This window comes from Leopardus geoffroyi, chromosome D1 (assembly GCF_018350155.1).
Source record: "Leopardus geoffroyi isolate Oge1 chromosome D1, O.geoffroyi_Oge1_pat1.0, whole genome shotgun sequence".
Taxonomy (NCBI): Eukaryota; Metazoa; Chordata; class Mammalia; order Carnivora; family Felidae; genus Leopardus; species Leopardus geoffroyi.
Genome location: NC_059329.1, coordinates 19,228,803 through 19,244,753, shown reverse-complemented (window position 1 = coordinate 19,244,753; position 15,951 = coordinate 19,228,803). Strand labels below are relative to the sequence as shown.

The 15,951-nt window shown below is 42.9% G+C and overlaps 1 long non-coding RNA gene across 1 annotated transcript; it reads left to right on the top strand.

The window, feature by feature from the left end:
- The first annotated feature begins 679 nt into the window (after nucleotides 1–679).
- On the top strand, nucleotides 680–15,455 carry LOC123600815. The gene is made up of 3 exons (XR_006713831.1): nucleotides 680–2,571; nucleotides 3,583–3,768; nucleotides 12,677–15,455. It is a non-coding gene; the product is annotated as an uncharacterized LOC123600815 (long non-coding RNA).
- Nucleotides 15,456–15,951: the final 496 nt, after the last annotated feature.

Genomic DNA, 15,951 nt, shown 5'->3' with positions numbered 1-15,951 from the left:
CACAGAAATTGGGGTCAGGCGTTAACTGCTTGAAGTAAGGATCCTCCAAAGACATCGCTGAGTTGTGTAGAGAACACGATGTGTTCGTAGCAAAACTTTCGTAACTCATACATTTGTATATCTTTGTAAGCAGAGTGAATACAGACAGGGGCGGACTCGCTGGGCGTGTGACAAACCGCGCTGAACTGCGCTGCACACAGAGAGAGGTTTAGGGGAGTCTCAGAATTCCATTTCTCTGCTTACCTTTCCTTTCTGAAGATGGGGGCACTGACGTGATTCCCATAATCTGGCCTTCGTGTGCAAGCACACTGAGACAATTGACGACTCTGGTTAGGAATGATTCATCTTGGCGTTACAGGGAGGCACCCAGTGAGTCAAAGATTTTTTTCTTTGACAGCTCCACCCTTTATGATTATTCTAGCATGTCTTTTTTTTCTCATCAGTCTAGTGCAAACACACTATTAGCCAAATCTGAAAAAGATTCTAACCCAGTCCCCAAGCCTGCCAACCATGTCTTTCTCCTTCCCAATAACGACACACACACACACACAAAGTATTAAAGGGAATCCAATGCCATGATTGTAAGTCTGTCTGGTTTTTTTTTTTTTTTTGGCCTCTGTTTGTTCTCCCCCCCCCCCACCTCTCCCCTCCCCTCCCTTCCCCTCCTCTCCTCTCTTCTCCTTTCCCTTCTTCCTCTCTCTGGGTCTCCTCATGTGTGCTTTTTCTTCTCCTTTTCCTTGGCATCCAGCTGCGTTTCTGCAGGTCTCCCAGTGAGAGACAAAGCACAATGTCTGAGTTGAGCACAAAGAAGCCACCTTTAAAAAGCATCGACTTAGAGGAAACCTGTGTCCTCAGATATCTCCCTCCCTTCCCTGCTATTTACGGAACCCAGCGTTATACTTAACACAGCGCTGCCTGTTGTCTGCATGATTCCGGCCAGCAAACTCGGGTGGAGATGGCACTATACCCACTGTGTGTGTAGATAGGTAGAGACCCCGATTTTCAGGAGCTACCTGCTTTCCAGGATCGACGTGTAGCCGAGCTCCGAAAACGCGTGCCACCAGAAATGATGGGAGACACTCCCCTACTCAACTCAGGATGTCTTTCATTTTTATCTTCTGCCACTTTTTTGTCATCTGAATTATTACTTATCATGACCAAGGGGCTGTAGGCTGATCAGTGGAGTGTGCGTGGATCTGATGGACATTGGAGGAGAAATACTTGAGAAAGAAGGAAAATGTCTGCAGTAGAAGTAAAGGGGTAGGAGAAGCCGCAGTGAGTGATGAGTCCATTGCAGAAGCCAAGTGGTAAATTAGTGCATGTGGCAAAGATAGTCAAGGAGCAAAGCCTGCCGCTGGAAGGAAAGAGATTTTTAGCGTTGTCGTCATCTCATGCCTGAATAGAGTGCGTATTTTAAATAGGGCTTGGAATCTCTGCTCTTCGTGCCCCTAAACGCCGATTGCAAGGAAGTATTTGGGGGCTGTTGACTTTCTGTCCGTAAAGAAAACCCAGCAAGGCTCACAGAATTCTCCACCTGCACGCATACAGGCATAGGTGCCCTAAATGCCCGGTGGGATGCGGAACCATTAGGCGGAGAACTGCGCCCTGGTCTCCTCTCCTTCACTCCTTTCTCCCCCCCCCCCCCACTCCTCCCCTTTCTTTTACCCCTTCTAGAAAACGTGATACCTGATCTCTGGGTCTAGCAGGCTGAGGGTTGGTTTTTTGTTTTTTTTGTTTTTCTGTATTCGTATAATACAATGTCTGGCCTTCCCCCTGACCTGCTGGTGTATTTTTGGTCTCATTAGCAGTCAGGGAGATGCCTTAGTGCATCCGGGGCTGCGAGTCAGGGATGAGACACTACAACGGAGAGAGAGAGCGAGCGCGAGAGGATATTAGAAGGGAGGCTTGTCTCCAAGATATGGAAGGAAGTGAGAAATGACAGGACCGCAAGCTTTGTATGTAGGAGCCTGGCAGGGCGGGGGAGCGGCGGGGAAAGCCAAGTGGATTCTCAGAAAAGGAGGGAAGCCGTAGATAGAGCTCACGGTGATTAGAGGGGGGATATTGATTCCTTATTCTGCCAGAGATTTAAGCAGGCATGCGAGGAATCTGCACCATGGTTGGCAAAAGGAGCCTCTGTAACCAGACACTCGGGCTTTCCAGGAGCCCAGGGAGAGAGCTGAGAAGAAAGGGGGCAGTGTGGTCTAGGAAAATTCAACTTGTCGCTGATTTGTGCCTGATGCTTGCTGTCCGTCAGCAGCCTCCCTTACAATCTTTTTTTCTCTCTCTCTCCCTTTTTTTCTTGCCTTCTCCTTCTTCACTGAAGCCTAGGGGAGCCAGCAAAGATTAAATGTGCTTTCTCAAAGGCGGCCACTTCACGCTGCTATGTCGAAAAGGCCATTATTATTATTATTTTTAATAGTAAAAGAAAAAGGGAGAGAGAGGTTGAGACAGGGAGAGAGACGCAAGGTAGATTGATGACGGACTAGCCTTTCTGAGAGGAAAAGGAAAGTGAGAGAGAAAGGAGAGACCCTGAACTGAACGGAGGATTGTGCCTGAGAAGAACCTACAGAGGTGAGAAAAAAAAAAAGTTGTCTTGGAGATGGGGGGGTGGGGGATGCTGAGTAGACCCTGTACAGAGGGAAAAGAGGCATCATTTAGCTGTCTTGCTGTTATGATTCTATTTTGGAAGAGTGGGGGAGAAGAGGGGAGAGCCTGGAGTTTTAACGGTTTCTAGTTGCATATGGAAACATCTACCAAATATTTAGCGTTTTTACTAAGTGCCCGGGGCCCCTCCAGTGTCTTCCTTGGAGGGGGCTGCTTTGTCATTCTCTTTGACTAGCCAGCCATCTACCTTGCTTAGGCTGGAATAAAGGGAAAAAAAAAAAAGAGGAAGGAAGGAAGGAAGGAAGGAAGGAAGGAAGGAAGGGAGGGAGGAAGGGAGGAAGGAGAGAAAAAGAAAGAAAGAAAGAGAAAGAAAGAAAGGGAGAAACACAAGGAGGAAGAAAAATTTTAAGAGTCTTTCCACCCACTTCCCCTCCCTTTCCTTTCGGTTTTGGAGGCGGCACAAGAACCCCTGGCTTGGGGAAAACTCAGCTTCCAGGCAGATGGGAACAAGCGACTATCTCTCAGGTACAGAACCAGTAGCTTCTGCGACAAGAGAAGGCAATTATGCGTCTGATTCCTCTGAAATATTGGCAAGAGGCTCCAAAGGTTCGGCAGCGGCGGGAGTGGGGCGGGGGAGACGGATCTCCCCAGCCTGCACCCACCCCTTCCCCACCTCGCCTCCCAAATGACAGCCTGGTGCTGGCTCTGGGTGATTTGGCCTTGGCCTCAGCCAAGCAGCTGATGAAGACGAGGCCCCCGTTTGCAGGACTGGCAAAGTGCAAGCTAAAGAAAGAAGCAAGGAATTTTTTAAAAGCAGCTCTTGGGAGGTTTCTCATTCTTTAAAAAAAAAAAAAAAAAAAAAAAAGAGAGAGAGGGAATTAAAAACGTTTTTTTTCACTGAATATTTTCAAAATTTGATCAGTCCCAGTCCCTCCCTCCACTTGCACCAAATTGCCTTTTTTTTCTCCCTCGTCAAAGCATGAGCTACAGAGTTACAGTCTCGAGATTTGGTGTATCGCTTCCTGCCCCCGCCTCCCTCCCCGCCCCGATGTCGGTCCTCTGTTGAAACACCTCGCCCAGGCTAACGCACTGCGAGCTCCCATTTCCCCCCCTTGCTCGGAATGGTGTTGCACGAGGGCTGCAGCCCTGCTCCGCTTCCAATGGGTGAGTTTAAAACGCTATTCGTATTTGTACTTCCACGGCCTCCAAGCCCTGTGCCTTGGGTCTTCTCCCTCTGAAAACCTGATTTTCTATGATTTTGCATGCGGCATGCTTGCCCAGGGGGAAAGAGATGCCTCCTATTTTCTTTACCGTCATTTGTGCTAGTTGTAAGTTAAAGCTCCAAAAGGACGTTTGATCCTTCTTTTAGACCTTGGTTTTGAAGACAGGGGCGTTCCTGGGTCTATGCATATGATTTTCCTCGTAAAACTGGATTGCCCAAAGCGTCAAAGAGTTTTTTGTTTTTTTTGTTTTTCTCTGATATGCTCGCGATCGTATGTTCAGGTACGTATATGTGTCCACAGAGAGTGCGTGTGTGTATATGAATGTATCGTGTTTACGTGGGCTCTAAATTTTGTGACCTGAGGAAGCTTCGAGAGTGAGGGAATACCCTGCCACCTGTTTGTGGCCTTTCTGGTCACGAACCTGGAACAGAACCTGGCTGTGGTTCTTGCTTTGCCTTGCTTTGTCTCAAGAAGGAACAATTTTCCTGCGCTCCTCTCAATCCCTGAGACCCTAACTTGTGATGTTTACCGTTTAAATCCACGGGTTAGGCTCTTGGGAGCTGTGAGTCGTGCTTGTGCATCCTGGAAATTGGGTGGAACTTCTTTCTTTAAAGCAAAAACAAAAGAAAAGAAAGTTTGTCTGAACTGACGGAGCACGGCTCAGAGGTTTTCATTGTTAGATGGGGTCAGGTGAGCAGAAAGTGGCCGCTCTCCTGGATTTCTGGTGAAGGAGGGATACATTCTGTTAGAGGAGCGTGTTGGCTGCTGTGCGTACGAATGTGTATCACTGATGCCCAAGGCTTGTGGAACTCCTCTACCGTGGTCTGTTTCTTGAGAGCAACACGCAGTACTATCCGAGCGTAACAAGAACAGCTCAGTACCTGGTGCTTGACCTCAGAACATAGCAGCTGAAGTCCCAGCATGCCCCGTGCCTCCAACTTTGAAACTCAACAGTTAATCTGAAAATCATGTCCAATTAAAACGGGCATGTGGACATGTTACACACTCAGTCCTCACACGTATGTGTCACATATACGGCCGGACAGTGAGCACACAGACGCAGATGGGGGCAAACCAGGAGTTTGGGCTAAAATAGCAGTAGGCTAAAAATTCGACTCTTGCTACGCTACAGGGAGGGTGAAATTGATGGTGTTCATGAAGACTACATCTGTGGTACTTTGCGAGATTTTATAAATAAGAGAGACAGAGCCTGCGTGCTTGGCGTCCGTTTTAAAATGTTACACGCTGTGAGTTCAAGAGTAATAGGCTTTGGAAATATATTTTCTGAATATATGCAAAGAAATAGCATGCACACAATATGCAATTATTGTATCTTTTAGGAGTAATCAAGGGGTGGAAAAATTTATCAGGATTTAAACGTAATCCAACAAAGTTACTTATAACACCAAACTGTACCTTTAAAATTATCTTAAGGTAATTTGTTAGCATTACCTCGTCTGCAGTTTTCAGAAAAACGGAACTTTCTGTGACAGAATAATTTTAGTGATTTAGATCTATCTCCTAGTTGAAGAAGAGAAACATTAACTTACCTTTTCTTTGTTGTGAAAAACTCCCATATACAATTTTATTTAGACAGTTTTGGTATTCGTGGGCCAACACTTGTCTCGTATTTTTGGGAAACACCTAAATCACCCCTGACTTCAAATGCTTTCTTCTTTTAAAGACTTTGTATTGGCTGTAACCTCATTTTATACGTGTAGTCGAAGGTTAAGGAAACTGTTCTTTTCCTGTGTGTGTGTGTGTATGGGTTTTTTTTTTTTTTTTGGAGTGTTTATTGCAATTTCAGTCATTGACTCCAAACCGTAGTCAAGAAACCATTTTGTATCAGAAAACTGAATCGAGAAAATGAAGCGTGCAACAATTGCACTACGTCTTTTGTTGCGACCTCTCGTGCAGTTGTACTATTTAAATATTACTTTCCAGCCTTGGGGAGCCTGAATGGGCTTCAGAGAAAAGAGTTATTTGATTTTCAAGTCACCTTCGGTTTCTCCACAATGGATTAATGATTTTTTCCCCATCTTAAGCTGGTGTGTATGCATAGGTATTTGGAAATTGTGGAAAGGGATCTATTTAACTTATGGATCTATATTACCACATGATGCATATCAAATATTTGCAAAACATTTGGTGCTTTACTAAGTCAAAATCTATCTGCAGTCAGTTCTATAAAGATGGACTCATGGGCCAATAAAAACATGCTGGATATCATTCTTCTATGATTTTAAATGGGAACAGGATAGTAATTTAATACAAGTGATACAGTTTGTATTCCAAGGCTCTCTTTTGGGTTTTTTGTTTTTTTTTTTAACATGTTTTCAAGTGGATTGCTCATGCCCTGAGGTTGCCATCACAACTGATCACACGGGCATTTAGCAATGCACAACGACGCACAGGATTTTGAATTTCAGCAGGGGACTGCTCGAGTGTAAGGGCAGGTTTCTCAACACCCCTTCTTCCTCACCGAGCCCATCAGCGAAGTTCAGTGAAATGAATAACATAATTGGTGGTTGGTTCAATCACTACCAGTCTAGACTAGCCCAGACGCATCAATTAGAGAGAGAGCTGTCTTTTAAAGGGGGAGTGCAACCGAAACAAGCTGGGCATTATTGATACCGATCTTTAAAAGTGCAAATCCAGCTTGGCAGATAAAAAAAAAAAAAAATAAGGCGGGGAATTTGGGGGGGGGGGCGGTTTGCGTTGCAGGAAGAAAAGAAAAAGACGTGAAGTGGAGCTTTCGGACACAGAAGGACAGGAAGCTTGAGAGAAAAGGAGCGGATAATGAGTGAAATGCAATGCAACACCTCGTTGGAACACACAGTTACAATTCAGTTCACAGGCCATCCTGGTTCACCATATTTTTAACTAGATTCTCCCCCTCCTCCTTTTTTTATTCCTTTTTTTTTTTTTTTTTTTTTTTTGCCTCTGTTTCCAAAGAAATGCCAGCTCTACACCAAGGCAGTTGGAAATTTAACAGCTTTAGGAAGCTCTACTGAGAAGAAGGCCAAGTAATACGAACCAGCCAAAACTCCTTTTGCAACATTTTTCCCCAAAAGAAAAACACACAAGATGTTTATTTTTGAGTCTCTAATTCTACCTTTAAAAAAAAAAAGAAAAATCAACTGTACTAACGACCAGGACTCATTTTAAATCCTGCACCTGGGAACTAATTTTATGGGCAAGACACCTTTAGGTAAACAGCTCATAGTTTTCTGTTGAATACAGTAAAATGATGAAGAATGTAACAAAAGGCTTTGGTAATTTGGTGGTTGGGGGGGGGGGGTTGATGGATAAATACCAGATGATTTAGAAAGCGTTAGGAACACATCAAGCCCCAGGGAAAGAAAATGTTTGATTGGTATTAATTAAAACACTGCTAATATATTCTAATAAAATCAAATTTAACATTCTAAACTAATCCGCTTGGTATGTCAAAGGAAAAGAAAAGTATTATCTTATTTGCATCTCTGCCATCCAAACGCATTTGCTCATTCAGCAGAATTAATTTTTATCACCAGCCTGTTTAATCTCCTCACAGATTTAGTCAAACTTATTCTTTCAAACTAAAAGGGATCAGGGGAGGGAATCCATGGAAGGCATTGGGAAGACTAGCAACTGTATTTAGTACTGGCTTTATATTTTACCACGTCCTTTCCTCTTCATTCCCTGTACTGGGGTGTGGAGGAACCCACGATGCTGCAGGGTGGGGAGGGGGGGGTGAGGGATGGTTAATTTTCCTCCCTTTCTCTTCTACCTACTAGGTTATTGGGGAATTTCAGTTGCCAGATTATTTGAGTGGCATTTATTTCCACGACCGATGTTGCTCCGTTGATTAAGATCTCATTTATTTCTAATTTCAGAATCTATTTTGTTACAAATTCGTGATGCGTTGGGGCGGGGGGGGGTGGGGGGTGGAGAAAAGGGTTTTGCACTACATGCCAATTTCCTCTTCTCAATTCTTTGCAACTGTAGTCCTCCTAGGAGAAAGTGGGGAGGTGGATGTAAAATTCTATTTACTAAGAGCTGAGTTCTTTGTTTCCTTTTTAAGTCGGAATGTCTGCAGCAAAATGTATATTTTCTGAAACGGCGAGTTTTGTGCTCTTGATTGTTAAACTCTCACAATGGATAAAACTGTCCCCAAATGACATCATGGCCAAAATGTTTCTCCTCTCATTAGCCTCTCATGACTACGATACCCTATGTAAAGATGTGCCCAACACAAAAAAATGAATGGGCCGTAAATATTGAGGGCCGCGTTGGCGTCTTTCAAAAGTGGGGGATTTTGCCCACTTATCAAGGGGATGGAAACTACCAGACTACAGTCCTGATGCTGCTGCCTTTTTTGCTCCATTGCCTTTTTCAGTTCTTCAACGCAAAAGAGCAATCGCAGTTCGGTTTCACATGTATTGTTCTATAATCCAGGCAATAAATGCTAATTAGTAATGCTCAAGGATCCGACCATTCAGAGTAATTATCATAATTTACTTCTTCCTTGTTAAAGACATTCCTTGCTGATTAAAAAAAAAAAAAAAAGATTAAATCGTTTTACCATTGCACTGCAGTGGAAATGCAGTGGGGAGAGGTCCAAGGTATAGTAATACCATCCTGGCTGCGTTTGAAGTCGCCGACATGTGCCTTTAACTTATTCCAAATGGAATTGCAACTTAATTTCTAAAAAGAGATTCATGTAAATGCATAAAGTTTTGCATGGGCACCAGGAATGTATGATTTTATTTTACAAACCCCAGGCTCCTCCTTCCCGGCCCACCCCCTTTCTAAAACCACTTACTGAGTAGAACAAAGGAAACTGCTAACTATAGAGGCATCATTAAGTGTGAACAGCAGTAGCATGATAAAGTATGTGATATGACAACATATTTCATTGCACAAAAGTGCAGATAATTAAATAATTCAATAGTAACCCTGACTAATTAGCAGAAAGATCTTCAAGGAGGAATCAAGAAAATGGATCCAATCAACTTGAATAATACGCTCCACTCTCCAAGATCACAAATATATATTTGGTTATTTGATAATTGATTGATTCATACAGAACGATGAGGACAAAAGCCTGTTCCTCAAAATGGAGCTTTGATCTGGCCTCCTTTTTCGGACAGATTAATCGTATGTTCTATAAGAGCGGAATTTAACGGAGGGCCCTCTGTTTTCAATCAAAGATAGAATCCGCCATTCAGTTGCATATTTCTCTTTTATCAGGTGCTCTAAAAAATCGTCAGCCCCTTAGCTTTTTATATCATTGCCTCAGACTCTACATGGGAAGGCTCCCCCACGTTTTGTAATGAGGATTGTGTTTAAGTTTGTTTCTTCTTGCTGGAAGCAAATAAGGATCCTATGCACAGAAGGCAGAGGATAAATAACCATGCTGAATATTATATTTGGTGGAATCTCCCCCCTCCCTTGCTTAATCTATCAAGGTAATATTCCCAGTTTCATTGTTCATTGGTCCTTTCAGGGAGAGCTTCAGCTTTTACTTGAGGGTTGTAAGCACATTAGAGGAATAATTCTCTCTGGATACTATGGAGAAGGAGCCACCTGCAAGATGTTGATGCTGTTATTGAAATCTCAAGTGGAGTCAGCTTTCAAAAAATTAGATATTAGATACATCCGATATAATTTGCAATGTGTAATTATACTAATGTGCATATAGTTGTGTGTGGCTTTACATGTTGCCTACTTGAGAGTCCCGCCTCCCCCCACCCCCTTGGGTATTGCTCATCATTTGAAATGGCTCCTGACTAGAATGTTCTTAAAATCAGCTTTAAAAAAAATTTCTCGCTAATTGATCTAAGAGAAAAAGGGCTCCACGGTCTGTGTTCCCATGCAAGAATGAATGGACGTGTGTGACCTTGATGTTGGAAAGTAATGGTCTCTAAGAGGGTTATCATTGTGGACATTGGGACTAGTTGTAAAATATTTGCTACTCTTTACTGATTTACTCTTCATCCAGACTGTGGACAATTTGTGAAGTGAATGGAGAATATTAGAATGGTAAATCTTACTCGTAGGAAATCCGTTTCCTTTACTGGGATGAGATAAAATGCCAGGGAAATGGCTTTAGGCAGAGATAATAATTTGTTGATTTAATCAGAGTAACCAAAATCATAACGATAATAACTTCTTTTCCATTTTCCTCCATTTTGCATGGCACACGATGAATAACTAAAACTCTGCCTTCGGTCATTTATGCACTAACTTCGACTTCCCTTTTGGTGTCTCGACGTGGTCTTCCGTTGGACTGAAGACCCCCTCCCCACCAAGGAGCTAACCCCCGAAGACCTAGCCATTAAGGAAAAAGCCAGACAGTACAACAGTGAGTTTGGTCAGCCTGGTGCGAGGCACTTGCCCTACGCTCCTTAGGTGAAGGTGCTCTTGATGCAAATTTGGAGAACCATTACCATCCGATCACGGAGGGACCCTGAGCGAGGCTACGCAAACGTCCCGATTTATGCTTATGTGTTCGGGAGACAAAAAGGAGTCCGAGGGAGGCTCATGTTGAGATGATACAAGAGATTACTCATTCCAATTAAGTAGGCAGAGGCCCCAAAGAAGGCTGATTTGTTAAACATTTGACTCATACTGGACACCAAAATACGGTGGCTCATATTTTTATGCCATTTGTTCCTCAACAGTCATTTTAATAATGGGGCCCATATCATGAAGGAGGCACTCTGCATGGGCCATATCTATGCAACACCAAAGCGATGCATTGTTTTACTTCTCGTTTGCTCATGTATACAAGGACTTGCCCTTATTAGCTACCCCCAAAACTGTGCCAAGCATCCGTCTTGACTCTAGTAGCATTTTAATGTATTCACAAGTGAGTCCTGCACACATGTGTCAGGGGCTTTGGGACCCCCGTCCCCAACGATGTTCACAAAACACTGAGTTCTAAAATACAGACCTCTGTAAGATACATTTTTAATTACTCTTCCAGGATCAGTTGCTGCATGCTTGCTCAGCACAGAAAAATACCTGTTAACAATATGTCATACAGGGTTATATTTCAGGTTTTAGGGAAAAAAAATATCGTACCTGCTATCTAGAGACCCATCGTCAACATATCCGAAGTGTTTAGGGCAGATATGTGGCAGTATATCAGTGATACGTGTTAGTGTATCTCTTTTGCCGTGCCTAACTCATTATGTACCTTCATTGTGCTGGCATAATGAAAAGGCTGACAGTAAGGGCTTTCGTTACATCAAAATCCACCTGCAAAGTATATTTCATTCATAATAACTTTTGCAGAGTAAGAGAAACACGAATACAGCTCTTCCCGAATATCCTTATCTGCAAAACGAGTGGGTTGGATGAATTGGTCTCTAAATGTTTTTGCAGCCTTAAGGATTTTTGAAGTTGCTCTAAAGTATAGAAATAGAAGAACCATTCCAGGACCCTGGAATCCGGAGTCTGTTTTTACCAACAGTTGTCCTTTAAAGTTATATTTGATTCCACCTCCAGGTACTTTATTTACTAACATCTTTTGCCTTGCTGCTAAAACAGTAAAGTCTGAAGTTCATTTTCAGGAAGGGCAGAGACAAAAAAGAGGAACAGCTGAAGAATGAAAAAAGCTACACAGTGGGAGAAGGAAATTCTTGATCTGACTTCTAAGCCCATGTCCTTCAGCATTAACACAGAAGAAACCCAGACAAGCACCTGTCTTTCTATTTTAAGACCATCGTCTTTGGTCCTTCTGCCTTCATTTAATTTCTTGCAGCATGGTTTTGTTTTACCCCATTGGGTTGACGGCTTTGAGTTTCACATTTCCCTTTCCATTCGATTTATCTGAATCATGTTAATATTCCCTTCAAAACCCACAAAGTCACATTAACACGCCACGTTTCCCAAATTAAATCTTAACATGTTCAGGACCTCCTGAAAATTGCCCTGCCCTATTTTCTAAAGCCACTCCGAATGTATAATCTCTCCTTGAATTAAGCAAGCCTGCTCTTCCTGGCTTCCCGGTCTTTGAATGAGCTCACACACTGCTATTCCTCCCCGCACACTCTGCTCTCCACCACTGGTACCTTTCAGCAACCTTTCTCTTCTTTCTTTCTTTCTCTTTCTTTCTTTCTTTGTTTCTTTCTTTCTCTTTCTTTCTTTCTTTCTTTCTTTCTTTCTTTCTTTCTTTCCCTCCCTCCACCCTTTTTCTCTCTCTCTCCTTTCCTTCCTTCCCTCCTTCCTTCCTTCCTTCTTTTCTTCCTCCCTCCCTCCCTCCCTCCCTCCCTTCCTCCTTCCCTTCCTTCCTTCCTCCCTCCCTCCCTTCCTTCTTCAGTCTCTCCCTTCCTCCCTCCCTTTTGTTCTTCCTGTCCTCCTTTCTTTCAGTGGGCACCGTATGTCGTGCTCTGAGCCAGGCACTAGAAATACAACCACAAGAAACTGACATTAACTCCTAACAATTTCAGTGACTTCATTCACCCCTGCGTTGCTAAGCACTTCTGTATCCACAATTATTTTATTTTGCCTTTGGTCTTTAGATTTATTTGAATTTGTCCTTAATGTCCTGTGTTCTTTTGTTGTTTTCCTACGTGTCCTATTTCAGTAAGTTGCCTGTTGGATAACCCTGAAGCTTTTCTGACGGAGCTTTTTCTCCCAGAGTGATTAGCGTGGGGTGCTCACACGCTCAAGCAGTGCTGTTGCTTGACTGGTCCTTGAGCGACGTGAAGAGCAAGAAAGTGCTACGTCTTTCTGGTGATGCAGCATTTCACGTGGAGTTAGAAATAGCACGGCCCCCAAAGTATCGTTACGTTTACTTATTTTTATCGAAGAGTCAATGTGATAACTTTCTGTGACATGTTCTGTTATTTTTTTAGTTGTGTCGATGTTCCTTTCAGCTGGTCCTATAGCCCCCCTCCTCAGGAAGGTCTCCCCAGGGAAAGGACAAAAACTTCAGAGACACAGCTGCACTGATGGACGCTCAAGCCAACAATGGAGTTGAAACAAAGAAAGAGATCACCTGAAGACACCTTCCCTGCTAAGCAGCACACCCCAAATGGCGCAGTTGCAGGCAATAGAACTCTCAGAACAGGAGACCATGTTTTCAAGAACCAGACAAAATTTAACAGTGACATCTAGATTTCTAAAGAGCCAAGGACTTTCCCTTCCTCGTGTGTATTCCTCTGTTTGTATTTAAATTCAGTGTGACATTCATTTCTAAAATATTTTCCCGGGATGAGTATGCTCGTGAAGGCATCGATGTTTTTACAACAGAAAATTGCACACAGGTGTTCATGGGGTAAGGAACAAAATTAGTGCTATAAGAACATCGATTTTTAGCCACACACGGTTTGATCTTAAGAGTGACCTGAAGGAACATAAAGTACTTTTGAAATACCAAAGTAGTCAGAGGCAATCCAAAGGATAACATAGTGGACATTATCCCACCTGACACAGACCAGTCAACCATTCTTTTAATCCAGCAAAATAGGTTCGCTGAGACATGATCCCTGCCTCTAAAGAGTTTAAATTTAATGAGACCGAGAAACACAAACTTTTGAAAAGATAGTAACCAATCAGGTGCATTGATGTTAAGACCACAGTAAAACTCAAGAGATAATAACCAAAGAGTTCAGAGGAGGTCACCATAATCTGGGCAAACCTGGCCTGTTTAGGGAAGAAAGTTTCCAAAGGAGGAAAACACAAGATGAATCTTAAAGGATAGTAAGATTTAGGGGCACCTGGTTGGCTCCGTTGGTAGAGCATGTGACTCTTAATCTCAGGGTTGTGAGTTCAAGCCCCACATTGGGCGTGGAGCCTACTTACAAAAAAAGGGGGAGAGGTATTAAATATTTAGATAAATGGAAAGGAAAGAGAGAATAGATTGCTTTAAATGAATGCAATGTGAGCAAAGCCACGGAGGAAGGAATCTATGTGGTGAATTTGGGAATTATGAGTATACGTGTCTAGTTGACATTGAATGCCAGCATACATAGACATATACAGTAAGGGCTTCGCACACACACGTCCCCTCTCCCACCTTGGGTGTCACCTAGAAATACCATCTTATTTTCCACAAAAGCAAGTGGGAGTGACTGGTGGTAATGTGAGAACTTATGATTTTTCTTTTCACTTAATAACAATTAGTATTTATCGAGGTCTTAATGTATGTTAAGCATTTGACGTATGAACTCGCTTAAGCCTACAGCTCAGAACAGCCCTGCAAGATAGGTACGATTATCCCTGTTTGGAAGCTAACATTTAATGAGATTAAGTAACTTGCCAAACTGCCACGCACAGGGTCCGCACTCAGAATTGTGACCGTAAATCTCATGATCTGAAGCACGAAGTCACAATATTGTGATCAGTGTTGCAATGTTACCGCTTCTGTATTCCCCGATAGTTCTTTATGGTGAACAAATAGCTATGACATTCGGTTATCCCCTCAAATTTTTCAGTTTTCTGCTTAAATGACATTGGAACGATCGAAAGACTTTTCATGGGAGAAAACTGACAGAATTGGGGAAGAGAGCTTCTCAGCATTTTAGGCTTTTGTTTGTTTTTTTGCCAGATTGAGGAAAGGGTTCGCCTTGTTCTGCACAAAATCTAAAATTCCTGAGGATTAATAAAGGAGGGGGGAAACTCAAAGGTCATCTGTTGCAACATGCTTTTCTACAGACGGCAAATCAAAGTGTGAGTGGCTTACCGGAAGCTCACACATTTGAGTGTGGCAGAGCTAGGTCCAGAAACCAGGCTGTCCAGTCTCCTCTCTTGAACTACCCCATCCTGCCTACATGAGGTATGAACTTGAATTTGATCAAGGAAAGTGTTCTGTCTGGGTGATGGGGGGGGGGGGGGGGAACTGCGCCTAGCAGGTTGTTTCCATTTTGCACCTGTTTCGCTTCCCACCTCAACGTGAAAACTAGCCAGTTATGAACTGACATCTTCTGATGCAGACATTGTCAATGGTCCACCCCCAAAGAACACATAATCGCTCAAATTATGTGCACCATGTCTCCAATGCTATTCTTAAGTTATTTGGAATTCTTAGTTAACCTAAACCAATCGGATCTTCTAATGAGCATTTCCTTACCCGATTTTATGCGCAGTATGTATTTGTCAGTGCTTCTGCATGAATATTTATACACGACTGTTTCAATAGTCCTTATGTTTTTGAAAATATCAATGGTTATTTGCTATTTTAATCCTCACTTATCCATGTAACTAACTCAAGAATACTTCAGCCATAAAAAGCTAGAAGTGAGGAAATCTCACTCTTTTTCACCAGATCCTTCGCATTTAATTGGCATTTAGTAATGATTAATAAAGTGGTCAGCTGGATGACACAGTTCCAAAATGCAATTCTGTCTCGAAGGAGTCAGTGAAGCTGCATCTACTTAAGGACACACATCTAGACATTTGGAAGCACCTGAATATTTGTTGTAAATTTCCACTTCAAAATCTGGCATTGTCAGACCTAGACCTCCTTGTGGCTCAGGCCGTCCTGTTTTCAAAATGATGATTATTGGCCCTATCTCACACAGTTCTCATTAAGTGAGTAGCCAAGCACAAAATGTGACTTTGTTGACATTTTCTGAGACTTTGTCGTATGTCCCTTGAATCCCCAAATAAAAGCAACGTTGCATCAACTGTGAACTTGTGTTGATTTCTTGGAAGAGCGTGCTCTCATAATTTGTTTGTTTTCACTAGTGTTTATCAACGCTAGTTTCCGGATCCACGAGGAGCAATTAATCTGATGTGATGGGAAAACGTAAATTTAGAGACCGTTGCTAACAATCCCATATTGCCTTTCAATAAACAGCCCTGTCATCTACCCAGGTCAGAAAGCAAGGTGTGGCCCTTGTCTTTTCTCCTTTCAACTGTCATGGCTAATCAATCAGGAAAGACATGTACCTTTTCCCTTCTTCTGTTTCCAAGTCCGTCTGCTTCTCTTCATCTTCTGCGCGACTGTAGTTAAGACAGCTCTCGTGTCTCACCTGGACGCCGGCGGCATGCCTCAAGTTTTTTCCTCCACACCGCCAAGCAGCCGCCAGGGAAATCTCTCTAAACCACAAATATGGTCATATCATGCCACGGTTTCAAACTTTTCACGGCCTTCCCGTTGCCCTTGGAATAGCGTGATACCTAAAGC